This window comes from Chrysoperla carnea, chromosome 3 (genome assembly GCF_905475395.1).
Source record: "Chrysoperla carnea chromosome 3, inChrCarn1.1, whole genome shotgun sequence".
In the NCBI taxonomy this organism is placed as follows: Eukaryota; Metazoa; Arthropoda; class Insecta; order Neuroptera; family Chrysopidae; genus Chrysoperla; species Chrysoperla carnea.
Window position 1 is genome coordinate 1,874,888 of NC_058339.1, and position 7,004 is coordinate 1,881,891.

The window sequence follows — 7,004 nt, forward strand, 5'->3', positions numbered from 1 at the left end:
CGTTGGTTTTGGTACTTTTCTAATTAACAGTTTCTGTCTAGCATAGATGGCGTTGTACTTTGATCTTGCTCTTACAAATATACAAGACCAAACAACACCTGCAAAACCAATACTAATGAGTAAGACTAAGATGCTAAACCCATTACACTAAATTCGTTAAACAAAGGTATTCAACAAATACAGTCTTGGCCTCGCTCATCACTATTGGAGAGATGTACAAGTAACAACCAGAAATTTTTTACAATAAAACAGAAGTTATTCAAGAGAGTGTTTTTATTATCTTTGTTATTTTCCATACAAGGCTCAATTAAGGAAGGGTTAAACAATATAAAATATTGTAAAGAAAAAGATAAATATTTTGTGTAATAATGTAAAGATATAACCTTCAAAATTACACATTTTTCAGTACAAAGGAATTGGAAAAAAATTGCTTTGAATTTAAATGTTTCAAGAGTCCTTTGACGAAAATCTCGTCTTTTGTACTTATTTATCTAAAGTTGATTTAACAATGATTTACAATAATTATTTGGTGATTAATATTTTGTATATAATAAGGCATCCTTTTTTATTACTATCGAAAACAAATGAAGTTGGTATCGGCTAGTAATGTAGTAAAATATGTAACAAAAATATCTTCTGATAAAGGAAAATGTAATAAAACTTTTTAAAAGTTGCCCTACAAATTTAATAAACAGGCAACTTGTAATATGTAATAAAGTGTATAAAACACTATTTTAGACATGATTAACATGAACGTAATACATGTTGTTTATTTTTAAGCCAACTTTTGCCTGGACCGTTTCATGTAATTTAATTTAGTTGATTATTAACGCATAGAAACATTTGCGTAACTAGCTCATGGCATACGAATTATATTTAACACCTTTAAAACACATTCCACCAAGGTTTAGCAAGAAGTGAACGGTTTATTTCATTTTCCTTAATATGTTACATCTTTGACTGCACTATAGTTACAATATCGTGTATAATTATGTGATCAAAATATTTTTTCTCATAAACTTAAACTAAAGCTATTCGTTGATGCATATTGTGTAATTGCTATGCTTTTAAATTACATTTATGTGTAAATAGAAAACAATTAACAAACATGTAAGCCATAGTCAATGAACTTCGCCCTTGATTTTATTATTGAGTGTTAGCTTCGTTAACTAAAATGTGTAATTAATGCTAAAAACTTGATAATAAATCCATCTTAAAGAGATTTTGTTCTAATTTACGTATTGTGGTTTTCAAAAAGCATACTTTTTAAAGAAAAGTATACAATAAGACACTACTGAAATAATTCATAGTTTTAGAATTCGAATGATATTTTATCTTGTACTAGATAGCGTAAAAGGAACGATGTGGTTTGAATCCTTTATAATTGATCTTACTACAATAAAGAATGTACTATTTGTATTCTTTTTTTTACAAAATAACTACCCAATTAATTCATATTATTCTGGTAACATAATATTTTTAAGGACAGAATGCTTGAATTCATAATTCGTTACAAATACCAAAGTAGGTTATGCTACGAGTCATTTGCAACATATTTCAGCATTAAATTGGTGGTCGAAAAAGATATTCGAGCTGCCAAAGATGTAGATCTTCCTTAAGTTTAAACTAATTTCAGAGCTGATTTTATCTCCCAAAAATTATAGATTTTACGGATGGACATGTATGGTTCACATTGAAAATTTTATAATATTTTCTAACAAATTTAAAACAGTAGTTGTGTGTATTTATATATAAAAAATATTACTTATACAATTTCTTATTTTAACAATTTCTAATGCAACAACTATAATTAATTGCTATATTTCAATAATTTTAACTGGACATTTACTATATCATTTTCATGTAAAGAATTAAAAATTAGTCATAATAGACACATTTATGCCAAAATTATCCACTGCAAGCGCTGACGTCAATTTGATTGTCCCCATCATGACTAGTAAAAATTTTATAAATGTAAGTTTCACTGCCCGAGTATATATATAAGTAACTTATACATATTTAACGATTTCAACTCTTTCAACGTTTTGAAACGTTATATCTCAAAAACAGTGGCTCTTAGGAAAAAAAAAGTATTGAGACATTATTTTATATAATAATCTGATCTACAATTTTTGGCTGAGCTACTTTTATGAGCATTCCAAGAAATTCTAATGAAAACTAACGATTATTAGAAATAAATTTTATCAATTATAAAGTAGTCGTTGTAAGATAAATCAACGAATACAGGGTATTTTATTAATTTAAAATAAATGATAACGTTTAAATTTATCTGTAAACAATAGGCTTTTGTTCACTAAGAATAAATCGCTTGAATAAAGGTTTCTAATCATTAATCATAATATTTAGAAAACACAGAATTAATTTGAATAAAATTTAAGAATCATTAATATTTTTAGATAATAATTTGTATAAACTTATGAATCCGATGACGTGACGCAAACACACATCAGGTGTACTTTCATGGTACTACGTCACAACATATGAAAGACTATGTAAGCTTACAAATACAAACACCTATAACATGTCATGAAGTGACATCATTCAGCACGCCATTACACTCTACACTGTTTTAGTACTAAATTTGAATTGGTTTTTTAAAATGCAAAATACATAAGGTAAATAGTTTTTTTTTTTTTTTTTTTTTTTTTTTTTTTTTAAATATACTTTTTTGATGTAAATCAGATACTAATGTAATATATAAACCAATTTTTCAAATTTAGGATAAAAGCCTATTCTAGTATAAAGTGACTTGTAACAGAACTGAAAGCAATGATTTGTAATTTGTTGATTAAAATTATTCCTAATTAAGTCAAATTTGTGAAATCATCTATATAAAACGAGGAATTCAAACCATATTATTCGTTTAAGACTACTTAGTACTTGTTAGTATTTTAATGACAGCTGTATTCAGATTGTGATTATGTAACGATTGATATACATTCACGTAATTTATAATTTTACAAAATGCCATTACATTGTGTGTATTATACGTGTAAATATAAATATATTTAAGAATTTCAAACAGCCCTCGTATCACAATTTTTATGTTTTTTAATCAATTCAAAAGATTCCTTAAAATTCAATTTATACAAACTTTTGAGAAGTAAGTACCTTCAATAAAACTACCGATAACTGCCACACGAATTTTTTAAATGTTGAATGTTGTCTTTTGTTTAAATGTTGAATAAAACTTGTGTTTTTATCAATGAGCTGTTTCGGTAGCATTAAAAAATGCACAAAGAGAGCACATATAGTTCAGGGTCAAAGCCATTTGAGAGCAAAAAAATTTTTAGCAGTATGTGATTGGTCGTAAATATTAGTACAATTTATGAAAAAAAATTAATTAAATGAAAAAAAAACGAAGAGAACCTGTAAAAGTTCCGGAAGAGGGAAGGGAGAGAGGTTAATTATCGTTTTGAGGGATTTTCACGATTTCCGGCTAAACTACAGCTCCTATTGGAAAAATTTAAATATAAAAGTTCTAGATCATCAAAATATCTGCAACTTTTGTACTTACCAACTTCAAATATAACCTCAAATTTATGGAGAAAAACTCAGAAAATCGGTTTTTCCGGTTTTTTGTTTTTAATTTTTTTCTGCAAGAAAAAGGATTTGATTTCCATGAAAATCACTGGAAATACAGCTTTCTGTGTGTTTTATAAATAGTAATTTTTTTGAAACAAAATATTCTTTTTTATATTTTTACGAGTTGAAAATCGGATATTTATTAGAGTTTGTTTAGTATTATATGAAATTTACGCCTTTGCATTAATTTGTATCAGCACATGTCATATAAAATGAAAATGAATAGGATTTATTGAAAAATTACTCTTTAAGAAAATCAAATTTTGATTTTCCCGTTTTAACAATATTTTTTAATGCAAACAATAACTTTTTTTTATTTCATTATTTTAAGGTTTCAAAGAAAAAATCCCGGATATAGTTATTATCCGAAATTCGGTGTAGATTAGCCGGAAATCGTAAAAATGCCCTCAAAACGACAGTTAACATTCCCCACTCCTCTTCTGGAACTTTCTCCAGGTTCTCTTTCGTTTTTTTCATTTACTCGTACTTTATATTAAATTTTCCGACCAACCATATACTGCTAAGAATTTTTCTTCAATTCGGGTTTTCAAAATCGGTTTAGCCCTGAAATAATACTCTTTTTTCGGAATTAAAACTAGAATGGAAATCGTACGGATTCGCATTTTGCTCAAGTGAGCAGACTTCCTTAGCTTTGGCTCCGTGACAACTTCTTGTGCTTGTTTCACGACATAATATTTGACCTGTGCGAGAGACGTAGCTATACTACTACTACAACATCATTCTTATTTACAAAATAGTTAGATAGTGTCAAGTATACCTGTAGCACGTAAAGCGTGTTACACACACAGACGTGATCAGTTGGAAGGGAAGAAAATTAATCGTTTATTGACCGAAACAGTATGTACAGAAATCTTTGAGTATACTACTATCGACCGAAAAACGTCTATTTAGTTTATCAATTTTCTTTAAATATTTATATTTATCTATAACATTAGCAAAACCTACTGCATATCGTTTATCGGCATTTATTAAAAGGTAAACTTACTTTAAAAATTATGTTTTTTTATACAGTTATGAAAAATGCATCAAGAATCTAAAACAAATTTGTCTTTTAGTCAGAAATAAAGGCACAAAATGCCCTATGTGTATTGGGCTCATTCATTGTCACAAGACTAATTGAAAATTAGTCTTCATTTGATCGACAAGAGAGATGGAAGGCGCTTGCGCGGCTTGTTGAAGATTCACAAAACAGTATGTTAGCATCCTTTATTTTAGTTTAAAGTCATGCATTTTATTGATGGAAAATAAAATTGTACTTAGTTGAAATATACAATCGTTAAAATAAAGCGAAACGATGAATTAAAAGAAAATTTCTTTGCGTTTGCTTTAAATAGAGGATTTGGTTATGATGATCGCATATCTATCATGTCTAGTCCATATGTGCTTGAGCCAACTACATGAAATTGATGTTACTATTGTTACTTCCAGAAAGTTCAAAATAAACGTATTGATCATTTTTATAATATATACCATTTTTTAAATAAATAGTAATCCATGTGTCGCTCTAATCCGGCTCGAGGAAATCTATTTTTTTTTAAATAAACCTATTAACAGGTATAAATCTTTTATTTGTTTACCAGCTCATGTAGTTGTGACAATCTCATCACTGTTTTGTTATAATATTTATTAGTGGTAGAACCAATCAAAAAAAGATTGTTTAAAAGTATGTAATTATTTTCAGTGTGGCATTTAAGGATATTTCCCCCTGGAAGGACATATACCAAGGGTCCCAGGTGTCTAAGCAATCCAGCTGAATATTTTTTAAACCACTTTTTGTCAAACTTTATTTCCTCAGAAATCCACTGCAAAGAAGATGCACTTTTTACTTGTAGTTATTTGAAGTTTTTTCTCCTACGATTTCCAAAAATTGAGCGAATCAAACACACTTTCTTAAGAGTCTAGGACAAATTTTTACTTTCGCTTAGTATCCTTTTTATTACTTTTACGAAAAAATATTGCCAACAAAAGTCGTGTGTTATTTTATACAACTTTTTAAGTTTTCCTCTATCTCTTATTAGTTCGGAGCATGAATTGATTTTAAAGAATATTGCAAGTCAAGTTACGGCTTCTATAAGGTGTCCCCGTCCAAGTAGAACAACTTTTACTTCGAATATTCTTTAAAATAACCCTTCGATGAAAAAATTTTCAGCAACATTGTTTAAAATAGCACACCTGGTATATACATAATGCATTCAAAAGCTTCTAGGGATTATAAATAAACCCGCCGTAATATAGATGTAAAATTGATTTTACATCAAAATTTCTATACAGGGTGGGCCCTTTTAATAGATTATGGCAAATAACTCGTTTTGTACTTAAGAAATCAAAAAATAACTTAAATAAAAGTTACAGAGTTTGATAGGGGCATCATGTTCTGACATCAGATTTGACCAAGTTCTTCGGGTTGCATTAATAATCAATTTAGATAAGAGACAGAATAATAGGAGAATAATACGAGATAAGAGATAGAATAATAAGAGATAAAATATAAAGTTAGATAGTTGATCCTCATAAAAAAATTAACTTTTTTACATAAAACATTTTTTCCAAAATCGTTGGTTTCCGGAGAAAATACTATCTTGAAAAAATATCATTATTGTATTTAATCGGAAAAAAACAGCACAAAGCTCTCTTTAGCCCAAAGCTCTCAAGGATAATTAGAGGACATTTACACGTGCCCATCTTCCGAAATTCTAGTTTCAAGGTTATTTGACTTTGATCTTTGAAATTTATCAGGGCTTAAATGTTATGAACACAGGCTAAAGCTAACCTATTTTGTTTCGATTAAATGCAATAATGACATATTTGAAGTAGCATTTCCTCTTAAAGCTGACGATTTACGAAAAAACGTTTAAAATGAAATATGTAAGTTTTTTGTGAAAACCTATTTTCTTATTTTATGAAAGTTTTTGAAAGTCTCTGCATCTTTTGTTTAAGTAAATTTTTAGTTGCTATAATATATTAAAATGGTCCACCCTGTATAGAAAGAACATGTGTAATATATATAAAGGTTTATTTCTAAGATGTGAAGCTTTTGAACATTTCTGTATCACAGATTAAAATAATCATCTTTGGTTTATCGAATGTAGATACTAGCTGGATGCTTGATAATTTTTACTAGATAGATGCTGTATTTCGATAATTGATTTACAAAAGTAGAACATCTGTCGATTAAAAAAAGCGTGGCTTTGTTACTTTGGGGCTTGTATTTCCTCAGTCCTAATAGAAGTTATAGGATAAAATATTTCGCACTGATTCAAGGCCTTTTGTGTGATTTAAAACTATTAGATTACTACGATGAAACAAATATCTAGGAAAATATAATTTGCGAATGTATATAAAAATTTTTCTCAATACCATGAATGAGCCCAATTTTT